Consider the following 25,172-nt stretch of genomic DNA (forward strand, 5'->3'; position numbering starts at 1 on the left):
TTCCTTCCTATGTCATTATGCTTGTAAAAATTAGATAAAATGAGATAAGACAAAAATTATAAAATGAAAACTCATTATAAAATCATTTTTTGTAAGAAATTGTCTAACCACAAGTGTTTCTCATTTTTTTCCGTTGAAGTTACTATATGAATGATAGAGAAAATCTTGGAGTGAGAGGGATGAAAGAGAAAAGGTTCAGAAGAATGAGGGAGGTGAGTAAAGATTTGCGAGTTTTTTTATTTTTTTTTAATTTTAAGAATGAAAATTATTCAAATATCTTTAATCTTAAAACTTAGAATTCATATTATATAAAGATATTTTTATCTACTAAAACCTAATATACATTACTAAAATGTACCATTGAATAAACAGTTTACGGCAACATATTATATGTGAACTTAATTACTATTATAAGTCACCTCCTGTTCCATGGATATGATTATTAATAATAAAATGACATTTTTATTTTTAAATTAAATAACAGTACAAATTTATCTTTTGTGCAAGAAAGCTCAATATATTTCGTGGTTCTTCTTTCATGATCATATATATTTTTTATTCTTAAATTAAACAATAATATAATCATATATTTCTCAAATAAAAAATATGTAAAATTGAAAGCTTTTTTTTTGGAAAAATGTAAGAGTGCATTATCAATTAATTTTAAATTAGATTTTTAATATTTAAATATATAGAGATATATTAATCATGTACAAGAAGGAAAGGTGTTGATTTTCAGAAAAAAATATAAGATTGTATTGTTTTTTATTTTAAAATAGAAAATTTATTGCTTAATTTTGAAATATAAATATAGTTTTACTGCTATACATATATCAAACCTTGACATAATTATTATTTTTCATTTATTATTTTTATATTTGATTTGATGTGATCTGCCTTATTTAAGCATTTAGCGCGATTTTCCATGTAACTTTTTTTAATGATGACTTATAAAATGTAACTTTGTTTTTTCAATATTTACTTGTAAAATACAAATTTTTTCTTAATGGTGACTTATAAAATGTAAATTTTTTTTCTATGATACTTGTAAAATGTAAGTTTTTTTCTCAGTAATGACTTGTAAAATGCAAGTTTTTTTCTTCATAATAATTTGTAAAATACATATCTTTTTCTCTGTAACAACTTGTAAAATGCAAACTTTTTTTCATGATGACTTGTATAATGCAAGTTTTTTAAAGACTTGTAAAATGTAAGTCTTTTTCCTAATTATGACTTGAAAACTCGATTTTTTTTTTGTCAATAACTGTAAAATACAAGTTTGTTTTAATGTTAACTTATAAAATGCAAGTATTATAATTAGATAATTTGTAAAACGCAAGTGTCACTAACTAAATAGTTATTAATTAATTATCGTTTGATAATTAATTGATATTGGGATTGTTAAAAAATAAAATGGTCCATGTGTTAAGCACCGTCTCTCCTAAAGCACGTTGACACGTCAGCATCACCTTCGGACGCCGCACGTGTTTCCGCGTTAATATTGTTTGGGTTTTGGGCACTCCGCTTCCCGCGTTTCAGAGAGATGGTTTCACCTTTCTCTGATATTTCCACTTTTCAGCCATCAATGCAAAACAAATTCATTCTTCTATAACTTTCGCCTGGATTTCAACCATACTGTTTGGAAGAGTATATTTAAATCTTTTTATTTAATTTTTATAATTTCATAAAATTATTAAATGAAACTAAACATTTCATATATTCTTGAAAATTTTAGTAACTTTTTGTAAAATATAAGATTGAAAGAGACAGGATGATTGACTTGTATATGAATTAATAACTCCCATAAATTAAGCATGAAAATCGATTAGAAATTCAAAAGTAAAAACACTAGAAACTCAGCCTATTTTGTGACTGATCTTTCCCTGAAATCTCCCAACATATGGCAGAGTCTTTCCAACACCTTAGTTTTGAGTTATCACTAAAAGTCCTTTCTTTTCTCGTTGTAAGAACTTAATAATCCTCGTAATTATTAAGCTAATCTGATGTTGTTGTTAAGTACCTAAAATCATGTGTCAGATAATATTGGTCCCGGGTAAATCGGTCAAAGTTTAACATGTACAAGTCTTCACATTTTAAAATGAAACTTTTTTACCGTTGATATGTGATTATAAAAAATAATGTCTTACAATAAATAAGTCTTTAATGATTGAAGTAAATAAGTCTATATTATAACTGGAATAAATAAGTCTATATTATATTTGGAATAATTATTAAAAGATGACTATCAGTTTATAATTGAAATAGTAACTAAATAAATTTTTAGTAATATTTAATTAAGGATTAAAATAGTAATATGTTTAAATTTTCGTTACTAAATTTGTAGTTATATAAGTTAGGAAAACAATAATGTTTAGGATTTGTTCTAAGTAGAAATCTCCTTCAATACTCATAACTAAATATATATTTTTTTACATGAATAAGATACTAACAGAGTTAAGATAGTCTTCGAAAATATTTGACAATATACTTTCTAACATCATATCAATACAATATTTCCTTCTTGAAAGACACTACATTAACCACATTCACACCATAACTTACCAATTACAATTATCTTATAATCTTAAATCATCAAACAATGTCTTACATACATGTTTTACTTCAATTCATACTAATCTCATAGCATATTCACATATTACTAATTTCAATTTAAATGTTAATAATTCATTATCTATTTTCTTTTGCATTAGCATAATATTTGGATATTTCCAATCTAAAACTAACTATCAAAATTTTAGTATGATTCAACGGTTAACAAAGCAAGAATCGTGATTTTGCCGAGAAAGCTTAGTGATAAATCATGTTGGCGCTCAATACTCAAAACTTGCACCTAGCACTATAATATTTGGAGCTCATTGACTTGAAGCTCAACGGTCCTAGAGTGGTGTCTGACACCTTGGACCACTGAAACCACTAACTTTTGAGTACCTAGCAGTTCCATGGTATCGCTCGACCTTGTAACAGGTAAAAAGTGTTTTAGTGTGTTTTAAACTAGTTCATTGGTATATTCAAATTATTTTAAGACTTTCTTATGCCATATAGAGACTCGTATCTTTTTTTATATAAAAAAAGTTTGAATATACCAATGTACCAATTTGAAACATGTCAAACATAAAATTCTATTTTACCCAATCATGTTTCTTTAAGAGCTACATTACAAATATTCCAATCAACACAAAGAAGAAAAATAATTCAACAAAACAACCTAACAATCATGCCATCAAAGTTCAATTTAATGCAAAACAAACCTAGACAAGTTCAAGTGACAATGCTTATACATTATAAATCAATTTACTTGGATTATGCTATTCAAACAATAAAAACCAAATAAAGTGTATCACTTCACTAAAATAAATTCATCATTTCACCAATTGCACCATCTTTTCACCGTCACTCATAACATATGCATCAATATAGATTCAAAGAAAGGGATCAAAATAACCTTAGCTCAGTCAATTCATTACACCATAAGGTTTAATATCACACCATTATTACTACCAAAATTCAATAAGTTGTATTTATCAATTTTTACTAACTTCTCTTACTTTGATATTGTCTCTTCCTCTAAATTAAACTTCCACAATTTAAAAAACAATGTTACTAAATTAGATAAAGTTATCCAAATAAAACAGAAAATCAGAAACATCATGAAATTAAGAGATAAAGAATTTTATAGAATATATGAAAACTTACACTAAAATCCAATCTGTTCAAAACGTTCATTAGCTTTCCAATTACAAAGTGGTGTGATTGATTTCTAAAACAAATGAGAAATGAGTGTTGTGAGTTTGAGTGAAAAAGAAATAAGGAATAAGATTGTGTGAAGGCATAAAAACAGAAAAAGAAAAGAGACGAAAATGAAGGATAAATTATTATCTTACGCTCTCCTTTTCATTTATTATATATTTATTATTTAATATTTTACAGTATGCAAATGAATGTAAAGTTGTAGTTAGGAATGTGAATCTTAAGTCTATTTATATTTTGTAACAAGTATTAAATGGGAATGTTAAATTGAAAAAAAATACATTTTATAGTTCTCCACAAAATTTATTTTATAAAATTCTAATTTTGATGATAAATTTTAAATATATTTCTAGCCACTTCTTTTTGGAAAGCTACTCTTTTCATCGTCGATTCCTTATTTGGAAAACTTCTTCAAATCAAATTCGCAACTAATCTCTACATTTAGGTAAAAAAATATCTTGTCGTTTTATTGTTTTTTCCATAAAACACTTCATAGGAGCTAACATCTTGATCTAACCTTGTTCATTTTATCTTCTTATAGAACTTTTCAAAATGTTGTGTAGTATCAAACGAATATGCAATTCTTTTTATGATGCAAATGTCAAACATCTTGGTCAACTTTAAGAGAATATTTGACTTTGTTCATTTTATCTTCTCACAAATTTATATCAATGTCAACTTGCAAACTATCAAGGAGTCTTTAATTTTTTAATGTAGGTGCCAATATTTTTTTTTCTTTTGAGATACTATCAACATTTTTTTAGTTTATTTATTTTTTTAACTTTTACTTTTTTTGTTCAATTTTTTATTTTATTTTTTTTCAATTTTATTGTAATATCATCTTAATTTACTGAGTGCAATATATAAGGAGTATTATAATTGATAAAATAATAATTAATATATAGTCTTAAATTTTACTTTACAAACACAAATAAATGAAAAGAAAAACTGAAAATATAGAGCATATTATTTTCTGTAGCAATCTTAACTTTAAGAAAATATTGACATATAATTTTAAAAATGACTACTAAATAACTAACAATATCCCATTCTTCTACTTAGGGTTAAGCATATTTTTATGTTTTTATATTTTTTTGTTAACTTGTCAATGATATTAAAATTAATAAATTCAATCCTTAAACTTTTAAAAATAATTTTATCTCGGTAAAAAGCTGTAAATAAATGTTAAATTTAAATATAAAGAAATAATAAATCCAATAATCATATGAATCAATCCTTCTATCAATTTGTTGATGATATAAAACTATCACTAAATATTTTTTTAAGTAAAAAAAATCAAATTACATATTTTCAAAAACTGGATAATTGAATTTATCAATTTGAAAGTGTAAGAAATAAAGACAACTTTAAAAAAAACATATTTAACTATTGTATATAATACTTTATACTTGTTCGATATTTTATATATATTTTTAATACTTTAACACTTTCTTTGTAAAGTAGTGGAAAGATTTGCAAGAGAATTTGAAAGAGAATCTAACATTACTCTATTTGGAAGGCATTGATCAAAAGAGTTAAGAATAATTTTTAATGGAAAAAGCAGTACTATAAAGAATTCTTCTATTAAAGAACCTTTCAAATAATATAGTTAAAATCAACACTCACCAAGAAAACTCAAGTATGGCAAAATTTTGCATTTGACAAATTAAAAATTGCAAAATCTTCTTCTTTGGTGCTTGCCAATCATAAGATTCCCAATCCAAAAGTTACTTTTAAATTCTAAAACAGAGAAACACTGTATTATTTCTAATATAAGTTAGTGAATGTTTCAAGCATTATGCCATTAGTGCTTCCAGAAAAGTGTTTTTAACATATATTCTTTGCATATATCTATATTTATATTATAATAGCTAATAACAAGTAGTGAAAAGAAAGGAATATTTATTAATTATAGTGTTTCATGAATATTCAATTATAAACAAAATATTCAAACCACCCTTCTGCATAAATCAACCCTCCACTTTTCACATAACTAAGTGGGTTCATTCTCCTTAGAATTTGATGATGAATTTGAATTATCCTATACCTTCCAATTAGACAGATTATGATGACAAAAGAATGAATTCTATAAAGTTATTTGTTTTGTTATATTCCTTATCAGTGCCTTGAAAGCTCCCAAGTGAACGACAAAAATGCAAATATGCAGACAAAATTGATGGACAGCACCTGCATGACAATAGAAAAGAGAGCATTAGATACATTAATTAACGAACGGACATCCACTTTAAAAAATTTCAAAATCAGAAAGTGAAGAAACTTTTAACAGTTAAAGTGACTGAATTTCTGTTGTGTATACTTACGTTAGATTTAGAGTAGGACTCCCCAGTCGTTTCTGGGACATGACCTTCTAATCCAATGTTATAAACTGGGTTTCCATCAGGATAATAGAGACCAAAGTTTCTCTCAGATAAAGGACCAGGTTTCAAATTCTCATTGAAAAGTGCAAAAACAAAGACATCAACAGGAACAGAAGGCCTTGCAGGAGTGCCCTGTTTCTGTTCTATCTTCTTCAACAGATTGCTATTATATATTTCTGCATTCTGTGGTGTTGCACCAATTTCATCAGGACCACCTTTAGAAGGCCAACCAGTCTCTGAAATCTTTACTTCAATATCAGCATGGCCCAGTTTTTTAATAGCAGCGTAGACAGCATCAATTTGAGCAAACAACATGTTATCATAATGCAAATTGGTAACTGGATCAATAGACCCTGAATTAGGCTGAAACAACACATAGTTTAAGGAAATCTGATTTGGGTTTCCCTTGAATGCAAAAAAGGGATAAGCATTAATGAAAAAGGGTGATTTGGTCTGAGCATGAAAACTAAGAATGGGTTGAATATACTGTATTAGATCTTGCTTGAACGCCCCAGATGAAGGAGGGAATGAAGAGGCTATAACATTATAAGAATGAGCAGAAGTAACAGTAACCTTCCGTGCAAGTCCAAGACTAACCAGAGCATTATACATACTTTGCATTGCAGGAAGAAGACTTGCTGTGAGCTGAGGGTTGTTGTAGTCGAAAACCTCGTTTCCAACAGCTATGCAAGTGATTTTAGTTTGTGAAATATAAGGTTGAACATGCTGCTGAATCCACCTCTGAGCATTAGAAGGATCTCTCAAACTAGGCAGATCCTCGTTCTTCGTTCCTACTATGAATTCCACACCTGAATTGGCGAATGCAGATAGAATATCTGGATTAGAATCATAGAGCTTGATTTTAGAAACTTTCAGAGATTTTATCAGAACAGCCACATCAGAGGGAGATGGAAGATTGTCGCCCAATTGCCCGTAGTTGATTCCAAAATTAAAGCCTTGGATTTGCACAAACAAATCTGAAAAACACAATCATAAAAAATCATCAGAATATACAGAAAAGAGAAAACTCCACAGCCACAACAATACATGTAATTATACAATCTGTTAAGTAAAAAAGTTGACTAGGTTGTGAATGATAGCAAACCTGAAAAAGTAAGAGACAGCAATAACAGAACGAAGAAGGAAAAAAATGTCATTGTTAATCTGATACTGCGTATAACCACTAACCAAAATTACTATATACTTCCTGATTATTCAAGCTTTGCAATTGTAACTTAACCTGTATATTGCATATTTATATCCAACAAAGCTGTTTTGTGCTTATGGGGAAACTAGGAATATTTTTACTCACACAAACCCTTACATATTGGCGGTATCAACCTTAGCGGAGATACTGTGATTTTATTCAATATTTTTTACTGTAATTTTATTCAATATTTCATACTGTGATTTTATTCAATATTTCATAAAAATAGTATGTTTCCAACTATATTTATCTCCTTAATTTTTTCAATGACTGTGTATTAGATGACAAATTAAAAATTTTAGTAGAAATTATTTCATACATTACGTTGATTTGTAAAAACTTTTATGAAATATTGTTTTACCGATTACACATATTTTAATCATTCTTAATATAAATAATGATTTTCAGAATAAATCACAATTATTTTCGCTTGCTCCTAATTATTTAGGCTCTTTTTAGTTCCTTTGTTTTTTTTTTTTGTGGAACATGTATTTTATTTACTTGGTAGTCTGAAGAGGAAGAAGACACAGTGAATAAAAAAGAATATTAGTGTGTATATATTGAATTCAGTTTCTCTTAAAAAAAAGATTATTCATATTTTTAAAATATATTTATTTTGTTATATTTAAAAAATTTTAATATGTTTTAAACCATCAAAATCAATATAAATCATTATATTTAAATATACAAATCAAGCAAATCAACATAAAATCTAAATTGGTCATATTGTGTCCTTTTCCATTAATGATTAAATAATATAAGGAAATTGTGTATAGGAGAGTCACTGCCTTCATCAACTGACTTTTTTGTATGCACCTTATGTAAACACTACTAAAACTTGCATGTGTTCATGATCATAATAAAATTATTATTATTATAATTATAAAAATAATATAAATAAATTTTATAGTTTTATCACAATGGATTTTTATTTTTTTTCTAAAAAAACTATAAAAAATAGTTATTTTAGTTTATAAAAATAAATAATTTTTTAAAAAAATAGTCAAATAAAAAACAGTTAACTTTTAAATAACTTTCACTTAAAAGTAAAATGGTAAACTAATTAATTAAATTAAAAAGTATTAATAGAATAAGAAATAAATGTAGATATAAAAAAGAAGAATATTTTTTATATAATGATATATATTATGTGATTAATTTAATTATCTAACATAATAATCTTAAATCAAGAAAGTTATGTTAATTATTTAAGTGATATAAAGTACACTAGAGCACATATAAGAAGTTTCTCTAGGAAAATAATTATGTGAATCTAATTCTGATTATATTTCACCTCCTATTTCATGGTAATATGATTATTAATAAAATGACATTTCTATTTTTAAATTAAATAACAGTACACTTTTATATTTTTTGCAAAAAAAGAGAGGTTAATATTGTGTCAAAGAAAACTTATATTTCTTTCTTCTTGTTTCTCATGATTATATATATATATATAATACTATCTTATATTTCTCAAATAAAAAAAATATGTAAAATTGAAAGCAGAGAAATATTAACTTTCTTTTAAACAAGTATAAGATTATATTATCATTTAATTTTAAAATATATTTTTAATATTTAAATATATAGATAGATATTAATGACATAAAGAAGAAAAGGTGTTGAGTTTTCAGAAAAAACATAAGATTGTGTTGTTTTTAATTTTAAAATAGAAATATTATTGTTTAATTTTGAAATACGATTACATTTTTAGTGCTAATATACAGATCAAGAATAATGATACTTTGACAATATTTTTTTGACAACATTTTAACACCATCTACGTATCATTCTGCGATTGGTCTATGTTGGTGTTTATGATTATTATTATTGATTGTGGAGTAATTTTGAACCAATTGCAGAATAACACGTAGATGGTATTAAGATATTATCAAAAAAATGTTGTCAAATTATCATTATCCATATATCAAAGCATGTCAATCTGACATAACTATTACTTTTTTTGAAAAACTTTTTTTTAACAACTTTCCATTACAATATTTTGACAATGGTCTAAGTGACAGCTTTCCATTGGTGCATTTAAAATATTTTTTAAGAAAATATTTAAAATGAACCAATAAAATGTTATTATTAAAAACTTTTAGTTATTAAGGTATCATCATCTTATTTTTTCATTTACTGACATTGATAGCAGTGGTATATATGGAATGTCCTAATTATTAAATTTTAGAGTTACTTTATCTATTAATTCATTTCTTTTTAAAATGGCTGCATGAACCATCATTCTAACCTTTGAATCATACCACTATAAATAATTCCACACCATTCTCATCTTCACCTCCTCGCAACACACCTTCCTCTCCCTGTAAAAGTTGCACTCCTTCTTTCATTCTTTTAGACTTTTTTCTCTTCAATGGCATCAAAGTTATTTTTACCACTGTCGTTTTACTTATGCTTCTGGGTTTGGTTCTTACGAGGGATCCTTCTGGTTTGTCGATGTTCTTTATTTCTTGTACTTTTGTTTTAGGCCAGGGACAACACAAATGCATGGAGTAATGACTGTTTTATTCATGTTTGAATCTATTGCAGGTTGTGGTTCTGAGTACGAATGATTTGGTATCAATGCAGCTGGTCTCAGGGACATTCCAAACAGGAAGGTCTGTCACACTTAACATATATAAAAGTGGTTCACATTTCAAAGGGTTTTTATCTTTTTGGCACTTAATTTTATACGACCATAACATATGAGAATGATGTTTTTGGAACATATATCTTCTGGAGTGCGAATATGTTGTTCTTTATTTCTGTAACTTTATTTGCGTACGCAGGCGCTGTCTTTTTTGAAGAATAAGAAAACTGGTCTAAAAGTTTTGCAAGGATCATCAAACATCAAGTATGGTGAAAAGCCACTGAGTAGGGAGTTGAAGGCGGTTCCTGCAGGTCCAGATCCCATACATAATGGTGTCCCCAATAAACTTAAAACCCCTTAAACCCATACCACGTCAACCTGCTTTGCCCTAGTTTTTGTTATCAGTGGGCATAAATTTATTTTAAAAAATAAAATATAAACATACATTCGTTTTCTTTTTATTATTTATTTCTATTTCTCCTTTTCCTTCATCTCAGTCATCTCATTTCCAGGTGTATGTTTATCGGTGTTCAAATGTATCAGTGCTTTGGTTTTGACTTGCAGTAACATTATATATATATATATATATATATATATATATATATATATATATATATATATATATATATATATATATATATATATATAAAATACAATCTTATATTTCTCAAATATACAAAGCACGTAAAATTGAAAGCAAAGCATTAATATTTTCTTTTAAACAAGTATAAGACTATATTATCATTTAATTTTAAAATATATTTTTAATATTTAAATATATAGATATACGGTAGGATCACCCGGTTAGTCAAAGGACCAAGCGACTGACCATCTTGTGAGAAAACGACTGATCGGTCTGAAAATTATTCTGAGCAATAATAGTCACAGTTAATGAGAATAATAATCATTGGTTGATAATGACCAAAATAATAACCATTTGCTGATGATTAATGAATCAGATTTAATGGTAAACTCATTATAATATTTATAAATATATCTCACGAAAAAGACAGGTAATGAACTTTAATTACTAACATTTATTACAAGATTATTATGCAAAGTCATTTACTGAAACCATATAAATTAATGACAGAAAGAGGGAATGGTGTTGATTTTCAGAAAAATATAAGATTGTGTTGTTTTTAATTTTAAAATAAAAATATTATTTTTTAATTTTGAAATACAAATATCTTTTTAGTGCTAATATATAAATTAAAGCATGTCATTCAGACTGAAATAACTATTAATTTTTTTTATTTACTGTTTTTATATTTGATTTGGTGTGATGTGCATTGTATAAGCATTTTTCACGATTCTCTTAATTTAGAGTTATTATGATAAATAATATATATGATTAACCATATCATAATTTAATTTAATACCATTGTCAGGTGTTGGATTCTCGTTGTTTGGAAGTAATTAGACTAAGACAATTTTTTTTTTAATTTTCATCAACGCGTGTTTAAAATTCAAATTCGAAAGTACGAATTAAATTGAGATAACTTTAATCGATCATATAATCAGTGACTATAATTTTAATACATTTTAGTAAATAAATTTAATATTTTAATGTGGAAAATGAAAATAAAATTTTTATTTCATATTGTGAATAATTTAATTGATATACAAAATGAAAACAAAAGTAGTACACATGAACGGTTTAGAGAGATAATCCCAAAAAAAATCAGAATATTAAGAGGTTAATTAAGAAGCAATTACTTAATTATTCTGTTACAAGTTTTTAATTTATGATAATTTTACTTATAATAATGTGATTGTAAGTGATTTCCCCCAACTTCTAAGGAAGTGTGACTTAACTAATTAATTATTGTTTGATAATTAATTAACATTGGGACTGTTAAAAATTGCAAAACAGAGAAGCATTGTATTCGTATTTAAGAAATAGTATAAGTTAGTGAGTGTTCGAAGCATTGTCCCATTTAATGCTTCTAGAAAAAGAGTTTTTTAACACATATTTTTGCAATTATATATTTATTTTTATATAATAACAAAAACAAGTCGTGAAAAGAAAGGAATATGACAATAAGCTACTATATGATTTGATAATTAGTGTTTCATGAATATTCAACCATAAACAACACCTTCTTCATAAAGCAACCCTTCACTTTCACATCACTAATTGGATTCATTCTCCAACCCTTCAAAATAAATCAATCATTCTATTATGTTATGTGTGCAATTTTAATTAAAGTTTTCCAAAACCAATTATTAGAAGGCAATTATTCTGACTTTAGTCACAGTTATAACCAACTATACAAAATTTCTTCTTGAAGATGATTTCAAGGTGTAAGTTAAACAAAATTATATCTAGAATTTAGTTTTTAAAAATTGTTTCTAGCTTAGGATTAATTTTAGTTTTAAAATAAACTAGTTTAAGGATTTCTATCATGTCAAAATTAATTTAAAAATATATTTATATGACGAGAATGATAAATTTATATTCGGTGTAGAGTTTCTTTGTACTGTTATATATTATATTTTCAAAATACATTGACAACACATAATAGTAATATTAATAATAAAATTCATAATTATCATCATGATAACCATATTTATCGTAATAGTTATAAAAAACTAACAAGGGTGTGTTTTCTTAAATTAGACATTAAATTTATGGATATATATATATAGTTTCAAAATAAATACAATAATGTTTCAAAATTGTGGAAAAAATTATTTTAGTTTTTGTTTTGAAAATTAGTTTTAAAAACGAAAAATTTGTCTCCACGAAAAACATTACCTTAATTTTTTCAAATTGAACTCGTTCACCTAATTGTATATAATATATCGACAAACCCATGATGAGTTTGTCACGTAACTAACACTTATACATCTAATGTTTCAAGTGGGAATCCTTAACTTGAGGAGTATGATATTAAGTTTTCAATTCTTAATTTTGTTCATATTGAGGCGCATACAATATAGTTTTCAATTTTTATTTTTGTTCATACAAACCAAACTTTGAGATATACAAAAGTCAAGCTTTGTTTGGCTAAGAGCACTCTATCACATCCCCCAATTAATTAAAAAAGAATTCAATAATTTAATCCCAAAAGCGTGGTCCCTGAATCCTTAGAAAACTGAAGATTTTCAAAGATATATTCGTCATTCATTTTAACTTTTATATTTAGTACATAGCTGAATAAAAATACACATATGAAATTTTAAATTAAAAATACGAACATATGACACATATAGTTCATTCTTCCTTTTTTTAAACAACGTGCAGACATATGATTCTCCTGAATTAAATATACAAATTGCAGAAAAAAAAAAAACTCAAATACTTCATAAAATATAAAATATTATGGCACTTGTGCACGATGACTACATGTTAAACAAGTTTGATTAAAAAAAATAACACATGAAACCATTTTTGTATGAATTTTTTCAAAGTTGAAGCAAAATTAGAAACGACTAACAAATTAGTTAATTTGAACTCCATGATGAAGTTAAGTTGGAAACATTAGAAGGAAGAATGGAAATTTATCAACAAACACTCGTGATTAAAATAATTCTGATTAACAAGAAACAACGTAAACATAAACAAATGATAATTTTGCATATCAATTATTGGTATTGTTAGTCGAAAAGTTAATTTAATTTCTTTCGCTCTCCCTTCTAATTCACTAAATCAATTTTATATTTTTGAAATGTTAATGAGAAGAGTTGAACCTACACCCTTTTCCACATTCTCTTCTAACTTTACTACCAATCTAACCTTATAACTTTTTCAACTATAATCTTATCATACTTCGTGTATTTTGTGTTCATCATGTTATGCTTGAGCATCATGATTTTAATTGATTTTTCCTTTTTTGGTTGATTATTATATTTTTTAGGTTTTAACTTTTAGATGATCCTCGTATTTGTATGAGAATTTCAAGTGGGTCCTCATTTTTTCAACTGTCTCAATTGGATCTATATATTTGTAAAATATCTCAATTGAGTCCAAATATTTTTAAAATTGAGCCAATTTTATCCTAACCGTTAAGTTGTCCCAAACGGCATTAAATTGAGCTGAGCTATATTTTTTGTTTAGATGGCGTGGCATTGTGCTTTAAACTAATCAAATCCAAGTGGAGACGGTGCTTCTTCTTCCCTCAAACCACTTATCACCTTTCACCTCTCTCGTCCGCCCAAGTTGCTTCTTTCCCACTCCCACCCGCAAAACTTTTCCCCTTTCACCGACAACATCATGTGGCCCATGGTTCTTCAAACTTTTCCCCTCTTCCCCTATAAGCATTTTCTCCTCTGCAAACGCCCCTTTGCAAACGCCCCTTTGCAAACGCCTTGAAACGTGCCAAGTCATTGAATTTAATATAGTCATCAAGTCTTGCCATATCCCCAAGTCTTGCCACCATTAGATGATTCTGACATACATACTCTACCAATGCCATCAAAGGATCGTAGTAAAACACATAATTTCTCATTTGCAGTCTGATAAGGTACTGGTTGAATCACACTCAGAGGTTCATTTTCAATGTAAATTGGACCATGCTTGTTCCATGACCTGCCTAAATATGGTGTTACCTATTGCACACAATAAGCAATAAATGTCAGCATGCTACCATTTCTAACCATCACTGAACCGAACCGCTCAACTAGGATGAGTTCAGTTAACACCTCTACCCAGGCGCCTTAGGAATTCCAACTTTAAATAGATGATCCATGAATTAAATTACCATTCTCAAGCATAATAGGCTGAGAAATAGGAAGGAAAATCAATAGTAAAGTATAAATTTAATATATGAATTTTGAACTGTCATTGAAAAAATTCAGTGAAACAGGGAATTAAATTAAGAAGAAAAAAGCTAAAAAATGTTTTTGGCTGAAGGATGAAGAATCCAATTAAGTAGAAGTAGAAGCTTGATTTTGGTGTTGCAAAGTAATCAATCAAAGGGAAATGCTTATCTGTGCAGCGAGCGCAGGTGTGACTCACACTCCTTCAAACTCTTCGCTCAGCTTCTGCTCTTCCAACGCCAAATCCCACCGAATTTTCTCCAATTCAGTCAGCTTCCCTATCACGCACAATGACAACCCTACCTCCGATTCTAATGACGCCCTCCGCCTAACCGTGCCTTCTGCCACCGTTGTTGCCTCCGCCATTCGCAAGGCCTCCACCTCCCCCGTCTAGTTCACCCAAACCCTCCAGACCAATCGCCAAACCGAACTCGTGCTTCCCAGCACTGACTTCCATCAACTATGTCTCCACCAGCTTCACCTCTTTTGCAGGATCGTTCCCGAAGCCCTACTCTCGGTTTGCGTCTCAGCGGCAATGTCTCTACCGCGATGAGGGTGCGAGGCTCTCAGTTTCGATTGGGGATTTTTGGGATTGTTCATCTGAGCTTCTCTGCAGGTTAGGGATCTGATATTGGGTGGTCCCTTGTTGTGTTTGAATGATGCAAGGACTGATTGTAAACTGTGGTTGAAGAGGGTCTAGTCGTTATGGTGAAAATGGTGATCGCTGGCGGTGGCGGCGATGGTGGACCCTAATCTGAAGATAAGTAAAACCCTTTGCCATGTCATAATGTCTTAAATTAAATAAAAATTCCACGTAATCAAATACTTTGACATCAGCGTGCAACATGTCATCCGCTATTAACGCCGTTTGTGAAGATTTAACGGACAAGGCTTAATTAACTCAATTTTTCAAATATTTGGACCCAATTAAGATATTTTGCAAATATATAGACCCAATTGAGATAGTTGAAAATATGAGGACCCACTTGAGATTCTCATACAAATACGAGGATTATCCGAGGGTTTAAACCTATTCTTTATTATCATGGTTTCTATGATGTCCTTGACGTCAACCTTTGTTAGCTTTTAATTTTAATTAACATTATTGTTTTAAAAGTTTTAAATTATACGAGAATTTTTATTAGATCTTCGACTGTGATTCTTTATTTATTTATATGTGTAATATTTTAAATAAATCACCATATGCATGTATTTAATGTCTCATACTCTCAACTTATACATGTATTTTGGATGATTGACGAGGAAACCATTCATAATTATTTTATCATTGTGTGCATGACAACCACATTATTAGGAATGCATATCATGATGATGGCAATGACGAATCTTGTCATAAAATAATAAATAGATTTATTGTCTTATTATTTTATACTCTTTTTAAGTAATTGATGTTGCTTCATGAGGTTTCCTTATTGTCAAACAAGTTTTATCGAACAAGAACGTTAGAAAATAATTGATGGAGCTTGTATGTAGTGAAGAGAAACTCCTCTGAGTGTTGTAGAAAACACTTGACAGAGGATTGCATTGCTATTAAAGTATTAGTTGATGTAGCATCTGGATCGATGGAACCATGATGTTTTCTATGGTTGAAGGTTTTCATCCCAATGATAAAGGTATTCTCTTATTACCAATATTTAATCTTCTCGGGCATAACGAAGCTATGTTCAATTTGATCAAGCATGGATTTTATGTTTAAGCAAATTATTCTTATCAACCAAGCATTTTGATTTAAATGAAAATTAAAGTTGTTTTCACCTTATTTAATTTTCAGTATAAGGAGTGTGAGAACCCAAATATATGTAGGTATAAAAAAAAATTGATATTCTATTCTTATTTTATTTATTTAAGTTAAAAAATTTGGAAATATATTCTTGACAGAAATAGATAGTGGGGAGACAAAATCTATTGGGAATCCAAGTAAGTCCAAGTCCTACATTGGATAGAATTGAGAAAGTAGAACACTATATAAAGGTGAAAAACCCATTAACACATTGCCTTAAGGTTTTGGGTAGAGAGTGGTGTCAATCCCTTATATGATTGGACTCATATCTCATTGGTATTGTGTCTCCTAGGTGAACCTCATCCTCGATAGACCCAACAGTAGTATCAAAGCCGATGGACTAACTCTTGAGGGGGAGTGGTATCAGAGCCGTAGGTATGTTAATACCCGCTTATAAACGGGTCGGGTGCGAGTATTCCACTATCCGCAAAAAAATAAATTTTAATTTATATTATATTTTATATTTTTTTAAAATTTTAATTAAATTTTATTTTAATAATTTATAAAAATATTTTTTTTAATATTTGCGGGTATCCACGGGTATTCGTGGATTTTAAAATATCTGCGAGTATTTTTTAAGCGGGTATTTGTGCGAGTAGTGAGTTAGATAGTCGGTGGATTGTTTTTTGTCAGGTCGAGTTGTGAGTAGGCACTATCTGTGCCCGACCTAACCCATTGTCCTTCCTACTCACAGGTGAACCCTCTCCTTGATAGACCCAACAAAATCATCATACCCAAATTGTTCATCAAGTTTCCCTTTTCTTCTTCTCTACTTATTCTGGAATCTAATAGTCTTCATCATCATATTTAAAGATTGAAGTAATTAAAGTAATAGAAGCAGTCCTTGCAACAAGTTTTACAATACGCTTATGCCTGCTTATCTTTAAGTGAGTGTAATTTATCCATTTTCTAAGAACCATTCAAACCTTCAACGCATGCAAACTTTTGGGGGTGCATGTAGTTCTTTTGTGTTCTCAACGCACCCTTCTCCCATGGTGGTCATGGTATCACAAGCTTATCATCAATAAAAATTTTGTTGTGTGTATAGATCAAACTTAAGTAGTGTGGTGGTGTTGGTGCTCAAAAAGAATGTTGGTATATGTTCCTTCTTTCAAGTAAGGAGAGCTAATCATTTATAAACTTTTATTGATTTTTTTTAATTTAAATCAATTCAAAAAGTTATGAAACTATTGAATATTTGATGTTGAAATTAAATTTGGGAAGTTTTGTGTCGTGAAGTGGGTTTATTCCAGCTACTGCATGATTATCCTCTTTATTAATACTACTTTGTATAGGATTGGCATGAACTTGACTTGACACTTGTAATACCTCCTAACAAACTAAGCACGGTCTTCATTTGTGGCCAATCATCTAGGCCTCCATATCGTTCACAAAGATTCTATTGTACTGCCTCTTATCAAATCAAACTTCCTTCCCTCGGGCAGCTATCTTTCTGAGTGCTACCCTATCTATGGGTGTAGTATTCGTCAGGTATTGCCTGATTGCTCTTATGTTTGAGTACCACGGAAAACCTTCTTATGCCGTTAGATCCATAAAAGAGAGAAAGTGGGTCTTTCTCTCTTTTGCACTATCAAGGCAATGGTTGCAAATCAACGTCTGACGACATATCCATCGATGATGTGAGTGGTTTGAGCAATGGGACAACAATTGTGGAACCTTGGGCATTTTAATGTAATTATGTGAATTTGCTATAACTTTGTGAGTAAATTTGGAAAGAGATGATGATCGTGAGAACTAATGACCCTTGTGTAAATGTTGTATGTGATGTTTTTAATAATTGAGTTAAGTCGTGAAATTTTAATTCATAGAAGGTTATGGAATAGGTATGATTTGTGTGCATGAACATTTTGGATAGATTGAGTGACATATATGCTAATTGATAGTTGTAACCTTAATATATTGAAATTTAAGAAAAAGTGGTTGTGTGGATATTGTCGGGAGCATTGCCCTTATCGTTAGACGTTGTTGCTAGATTTTGGGGAAGACCAGCCTTCGACTTGTTACAATTGGGTGGTGGTCTTAACTTTAAAATTTAAAATTTAAAAATTGACCATCTTAAATACTAGTTTGAAGTAATAATGTATGACTGAGTCCAAGTAGCTATTTTCATGTTAAAATACTACTGCTTATGATATAAAAATGTATTGAAGAGGATTTTGGAGGGTGAGTATATCCTAACTCAATTATTGTCTAACTCATATAGATACTTTAAATCTTTATAACTGTTATTTTGTAATGATATTTTTGTAATGATATTAACTACTCTCTTAGATCATATGTTTATATTGATGAGACATATAACATATTTATTATATATCCTATAGATAATGAAATTTTTAGAATGTTACAAGGAGAACCACTATAAGAAAATTGTGTATTTGATTAACATAATTAGTTGGTAATAGTGAAAAATTATCAATAATTCAAGTTTACCAAAAAATTGTTGTTGCCGTAAAGTTGCTGGTAAAATGTTCCTTGATAAATTTTACCAACAAATCATGCAATTCATCAGTAATTACCAATAGATTCTAATCATAAGTAAAAATTGTGATTATGTTTTTCTTTTCCCTCTTCTTCTTCTTTTATCTTTTTTTCTTCTTACTTCTCCCCTCCTCTTCTTGTCGCATTCACTCCTACCACTATTGTATCTGACTTATCATTCTTCTTTTCCTCCTCATTTTTCTCCTCCTCTTCTTTTTTCTCTTTTTCCTTCTCCAACTCTAACTTCAGTTGCCACCTGTGTTGCCTGCAGCTTCTCCTCCTCATCTTCCCCTTTTTCTTTTCTTCTTCTTCTCACTCATATCCCCTTAGTATATAAAAAATAATAATATTAGACTTGACGAGAAATTTATTGACAGACTTATCCACAAAAATATTTATTAGAAATAAGAGTTACAAGTTACTAACGAAAATTACTATCAAACAAATTACTGACAAAAATCTATTAATAATACAAATTATAAATTATTAAGGGATTTTTTCAATATATTTTATTAACATATTCGTTACTAACCAAAATATTTATTAGTAATTTAAATTTAAAATCCATCAATGAAAATATGTCAATAATAAGAAAATTCCTTGTGTAAATTTGTGTTGGTTGTTAACCTTGAACACTAGTACAAGGACTAGTTTGATCTTGTGAGAATTGGGCATTATGCTTAGAGTGGACATGACGATGATTGAATAGTAAATTTTCCTTCTATGGTTCTTTATCAATCGATGTTACGATCTTGCCTTGTAGGGTTTTAAGTTTAATATCAATGTCTCGTTAAAAAATTTAAATGTCTCATTATGTTGTAAGGATTCATTGACATGTTTCTCGTTACTTCTTTATGAGTTTTTTAGACTATTGATGATTGATAAGTCAATCATTTTATAAATTATTACTCATAATATTAATAGCATATTGAGACAGGATAAAAATATTTTTACAAAACACATTAACATATTAAATACAATAACTAGTTTGATCTATTTAAATTACTACAAACTTAAACATGATGGGTTATATAAATATTTCCATCACTTAAAGGTTACTAAAAAATCTTCCATCCTTAATACCAATTCAAGCAATTTTGGTTGTTCAAACTATTTTTACTTAAACTTCGAGTTTTGAGAAGTTTATATATATATATAATATAGTCAAATATAACTCAAATATCTTATAAAATAAATTATTATTAACAAACCGATTAATAATCACTTAAAGATATAACTTAACAACCATTTCTTATCTTATCTCTAATATCTGGTTACAATGTCAACAAGATAAGAAAATCTATATAAAATTGTCTCAGTAATAATAGAAAGATTTACTTTAAGTAACTTTAATACTCATATTTAGTTTCCTATTGATTAGTCTCTTATTCACTTACTTAAAGAAAACATCATTCATAAGTGAATTTTTATCTATTTATTTACCATCAATGTTCACAACTCACTCTATTACAAATTAATATATCTCATAAAGAGTTCAACATAAAATCATTCCATCTTTAGTAATGACAATTAAATTTTCCTATTACTGAACTTGTTCAAAAAGTAGCTTTTCATTTCTACTTTATTTTAAATGTGAGAATTCTTTAAAATGTTTACTAAATTAAGTATTCTTTTATAAATTTAAGAATCATATTTGTTTCAGATGTGGAGTTAGTGATCATCATCAAAACACTCATTCATAGTTTTCTCTGAGCCTTCTAACATTATTTTTAGTTTCGGTTACCAAGTTCTTCTAAGTTCTTAATGCTTCATCTCCAAGCCATGTAGGGGTATACCAAGTACTCTGATGCTCAAGTAGAACAGTAACTTCTTAAATTCGCTATAAATGCAATCACCTACCTTCTTATCTTATACTTGTATTTGTAGGTTTCGAGATGAGTTTATAATTATTATAGGCTTAATTATATGGCCAATACCTGATAAGTATACTTTATCTGTAAACTTGATTATTAGTAATACTTTAAGATATTTGAAAATTTATGATCGTTTGATCATCTTTGAAATTTGACCAATCCGAATCCTAGTACGCTATTTTATATTACTCGATCAATAGATAACTAGATAATCGTAAAATGTAAAATGTAATATTTGACTATGTTTAACATATATTATGTATTTAAAAAGTATTATAGACCTAAAATGGGAGAAATAAAGTTAAAACCTATGAGCAACTCTAGGACCACTAGGGCTTAAATCAAATTTGTCCTTGCACAACCATTGTTATTAATGTATGAACTGCTGCAAGAACAAAAGGGCACCACCTTTACACCACCTCCAATCAAAATATCATCAACTGGGCCTACTCTTAGACAAAGAAAACAGAACAATTCCACGCCATATATGTCCACATCCATTCTAACAAATAATTAACAGATTATTATTTTACACTGTGCTTGTTTGGATCTACCAATGTATTATTGAAGCAGATAAAATTACAGTGGGTCTTTTACCCATACATATACATATATATATATATATATATATATATATATATATATATATATATATATATATATATATATATATATATATATATATATATATATATATATAAAACAAACATATTTAATTTAATTATTTAAAAAAACAACTTTAATAAAATAAATTCAAGAATATTTAATAAATAATTAAATTAGATATTTAATTTTGAACTAAATATGTTTTCATTCTTTAACTTTATGTGAAAATTAGAATTAGTCTCTTTTCAAAATTTTGGACTAATTTAGTTTTTCATTTTTAGAATTAAGTGAATTTAGTTTTTTTAACTAAATTTTATTAATTTTATTTAAGGTTTCAAATCTGTTTAATAATTAACATTAAAAAATAAATATGTCAAAAAATATAAATAACTGAAATACTATTATAAAATACATTTAAAATGTCAGATATTATGTGTAAATTGTGTAATTAGACACATAATTATTGTTGGAATGTAGGAAACGATTTTGGTTACTGAGATGAGCACGTCTCTGTTGACTAAAAAAAGTGTTTGTGAGAACGTGCGTTCCGTAAACTCAGCACAGCCAAGTTACGCTGTTCTGAACCTCAGCTTAACGTGTCTGCTTATGGAAAGTTTGACACTAACATACATTATTTATTTGGCTAAAATGATAGACACTGTTTGGCATAAACATAAATAATTAAAGACAGTTGCAGCTGTTAGCCATGAAGAAACTGGAGAATTATTGATTACTTGTCAAAGTTTAAAATAAATGTAGGAGGTGTCCACCACTGTCTACCCAATGACCTATATAACCATCATTTTACTTTCGGTTATTCGGTACATATAACCATCATTCAATGCTCTATTTATTACGGCTTGAATTCAGCTTATGATAAACCATTTTTTCTACCCATTATTTAATTCCAACTCTTTTCATAAGAAAACCGAGAAAAAGCACTCTGCTGCGAATTTATAAACAGTGTGTTACTCACTCCACCACCACATTTTCTCCCTCCACCTCCCCAATTCTATTACATATTTTTTAAATTACAAAACTAACTTTTTATAATTACACAAATAACCTTTTTATTTTTTAATTCTAATTATTTACTTTAACCCTAAAATCTATCTTTCTACCCCTTCTCACCCACCTCCCAACCCCTCAGATTCTCACCTAAACTCCATCAGATTTGTTTCTCATCTTCCATTTTTCCTCACAAGGTTAGTGATGATATTTTTAATTTTTTTTTAAATGCAATGCATATATATCTGTGTTGTGCTCTGTGTTGTGCTGTGCTATGCGTTTTTTTGCTGTGTGCGTGTGTTGGGAGAAAGGAAGAAGATAACCAGGCCAAAAACGGATGTCGGGTATCCGTTTGGATCTGAAACGGATGTCGATATCCGTCGACGGATGTTGACATCCGTTTTCCCTTAAACGGATGTTGACATCCGTTGACAGATGCTTACATCCTTTTAAAGATTATACGATTTATATTTTAGGGTTTTGTTACGCACTTTTACGTCTCTGAACCTCTCACGCCTCTGAACCAGCACCTTGAAGCACCACCACACTGTGAGGAAAAATAGAAGATGAGAAACAAATCTGATAGAGTTTAGGTGAGAATCTGAAGGGTTGGGAGGTGGGTGAGAAGGGGTAGAAAGATAGATTTTAGGGTTAAAGTAAATAATTAGGATTAAAAAAATAAAAAGGTTATTTGTGTAATTATAAAATGTTAGTTTTGTAATTCAAAAAATATATAATAGAATTGGGGAGGTGGAGGGAGAAAATGTGGCGGTGGAGAGAGTAACACCCTTATAAACAAACACATTTTATAGTCTTAAAGAAACTAGTCAAAAAAGACAACAAAAAACAATAGAAGTGATTGCTTAAATATATTCATTTATTTATGGGCCGATAGCACTCGATAATATGCTAGAGCTTGATATTATTGGGCACGTTACGAACCTGAAGTCTTATGGTAGTGCTTCCTTCACCCTCATATTTGCTCCTAACATACCCATAGACAAGATGAAAAGACGCTTTTGTCCTTACTTAAAAAATAAACAAAACCTAACGTTATCTTCTCCTCCTTCCCCTCCCAGCAGCCACATTCTTCTTCCTCTTTCGTAGCACCCCTTTCACCCCCAATTAGTTAAAGGATAAAAAGGACTTTTCACCAAACTAGGGAGTACATCAGAGTAAATATTACCTGCAGGAGGCACCGGCCAGAATCCTAAAGAAAAAAATCCAAAATTATTTATGGGTCAACGAGATAGACCCACACCTTCTTTCTGGTATACGCATTAGGGTGTTCCTCCCTCCACCACTACACTTTGCTTCCTCCACCACTCCATTCTTGTTTTATCTCTCTATTTTTCCATTTTTATTTTACCTTTAATAAAATTTTAGAGTTAATATCTTTTAACCTCTACTCACTCTAATCTTTTTTAACATCTACTTATAGTAGACTTTCACCCGTTTAAAGATTATACGTTTATTTTCCAATCATTTTTCTTAGTTTATTTTTTATATTAATTTTAAAGATATTTTAATAATATAATTTATATGTTTTGATGTATTATTTTTTAGAAGACGGATGTGATGAAGTTGGGGGTGAGAATCTAAAAGAAAGAGAAGGAGAGTTGGTGATGGGGCTGAGTAAAAAGTGAGTGAGTAGAAAAATATGATTTGAATTCAAAGTAAATAAATATGATTAAAAATAAAATAAAGGTTATTTTCGTAATTAAATTTTTTTTAGTGAAGGTTGGAAAGATGGAAGAAGAAGTGGTGGTGGGAGTAACACCCTACGCATTATCTTCCACTTTCTACTTCGGCCTCGCTCATATTATTATGATGGATAATATTTAATCATAGTTAATGTTTTTATTATAATTCACTTAATAAAGGAATTATTTAAGAAATAATTGCTAAAACACTAGAAAAATATATCTATATTTTAGATTTTTCTTATTCAATTGCCGACTAATACATACTGGCCTTTGTTCTGGGAATAAAGTTGCTAACAATTTGGGGAAAAATGCCACGCCATAATTTTATAAGGTAAAAAAATAGAAATGTAGGTAGACCGCAAGTGAAAAAGTGTTTTGGATATTTTGTTTAGGGAAAAATCTTTTAGGAAAACGAATACACGATTCATTTACAGCTGATAATTTTTTAAAAAAATAAAATGGAATAACGGATTTTGATGAAAATATATATGAAACGATTTCAGAACACAGTCGACAAAATTTGCCCATCAAATCACTAACTATAAATAGCTTATTACTTCTTAACATTTATGCAAAAATTAGACTAGCTAAATCAGGCATCAAATCAGAAATTACTGCTAAAGCATTTAAAACTCGTTTAGGTACACTAAGAGGACCAACTTCACCCACAACGACATCCTGATGTAAAAACCCAAATTAAGATCGTAACAAAATAGATCCATTACTAAATCTATGTAGATACATAGATATCCAAAATAGCATTCAATTGGGTTTAAAACTTATTCTTACCTTCAAAACTATATCTAAAAGCTGATTCAAACCTTAACCAGGCAGCTGCTGCCAGTTATATATAATCATAGGATATGTGCATCAACGGGCCATTCCACATGTTGTATAAATAAAAAACGGGTACCTTAAAATTAGCACCCCGCTTAAATTATCCGATGTTGCAAAGCACAAAGCAC

At 28.8% G+C, this 25,172-nt stretch overlaps 2 pseudogenes across 1 annotated transcript; one reads left to right on the forward strand and one right to left on the reverse strand.

Moving 5' to 3' along the window:
- Nucleotides 1-5,739: 5,739 nt before the first annotated feature.
- LOC124846135 (glucan endo-1,3-beta-glucosidase 14 pseudogene) lies at nt 5,740-7,303 on the reverse strand (annotated as a pseudogene). The gene is made up of 3 exons (XR_015780479.1): nt 7,252-7,303; nt 6,090-7,123; nt 5,740-5,955 (listed from the first exon to the last, which is right to left on the reverse strand). The product of XR_015780479.1 is annotated as a glucan endo-1,3-beta-glucosidase 14 pseudogene (transcript).
- Nucleotides 7,304-9,519: 2,216 nt separating this feature from the next.
- Nucleotides 9,520-10,307, forward strand: LOC148196775 (uncharacterized; annotated as a pseudogene).
- The last annotated feature ends 14,865 nt before the right edge of the window (nt 10,308-25,172 follow it).

This window comes from Vigna umbellata, chromosome 6 (genome assembly GCF_029865625.1).
Source record: "Vigna umbellata cultivar VRB3 chromosome 6, Vumbellata_1.0, whole genome shotgun sequence".
NCBI classification, from domain to species: Eukaryota; Viridiplantae; Streptophyta; class Magnoliopsida; order Fabales; family Fabaceae; genus Vigna; species Vigna umbellata.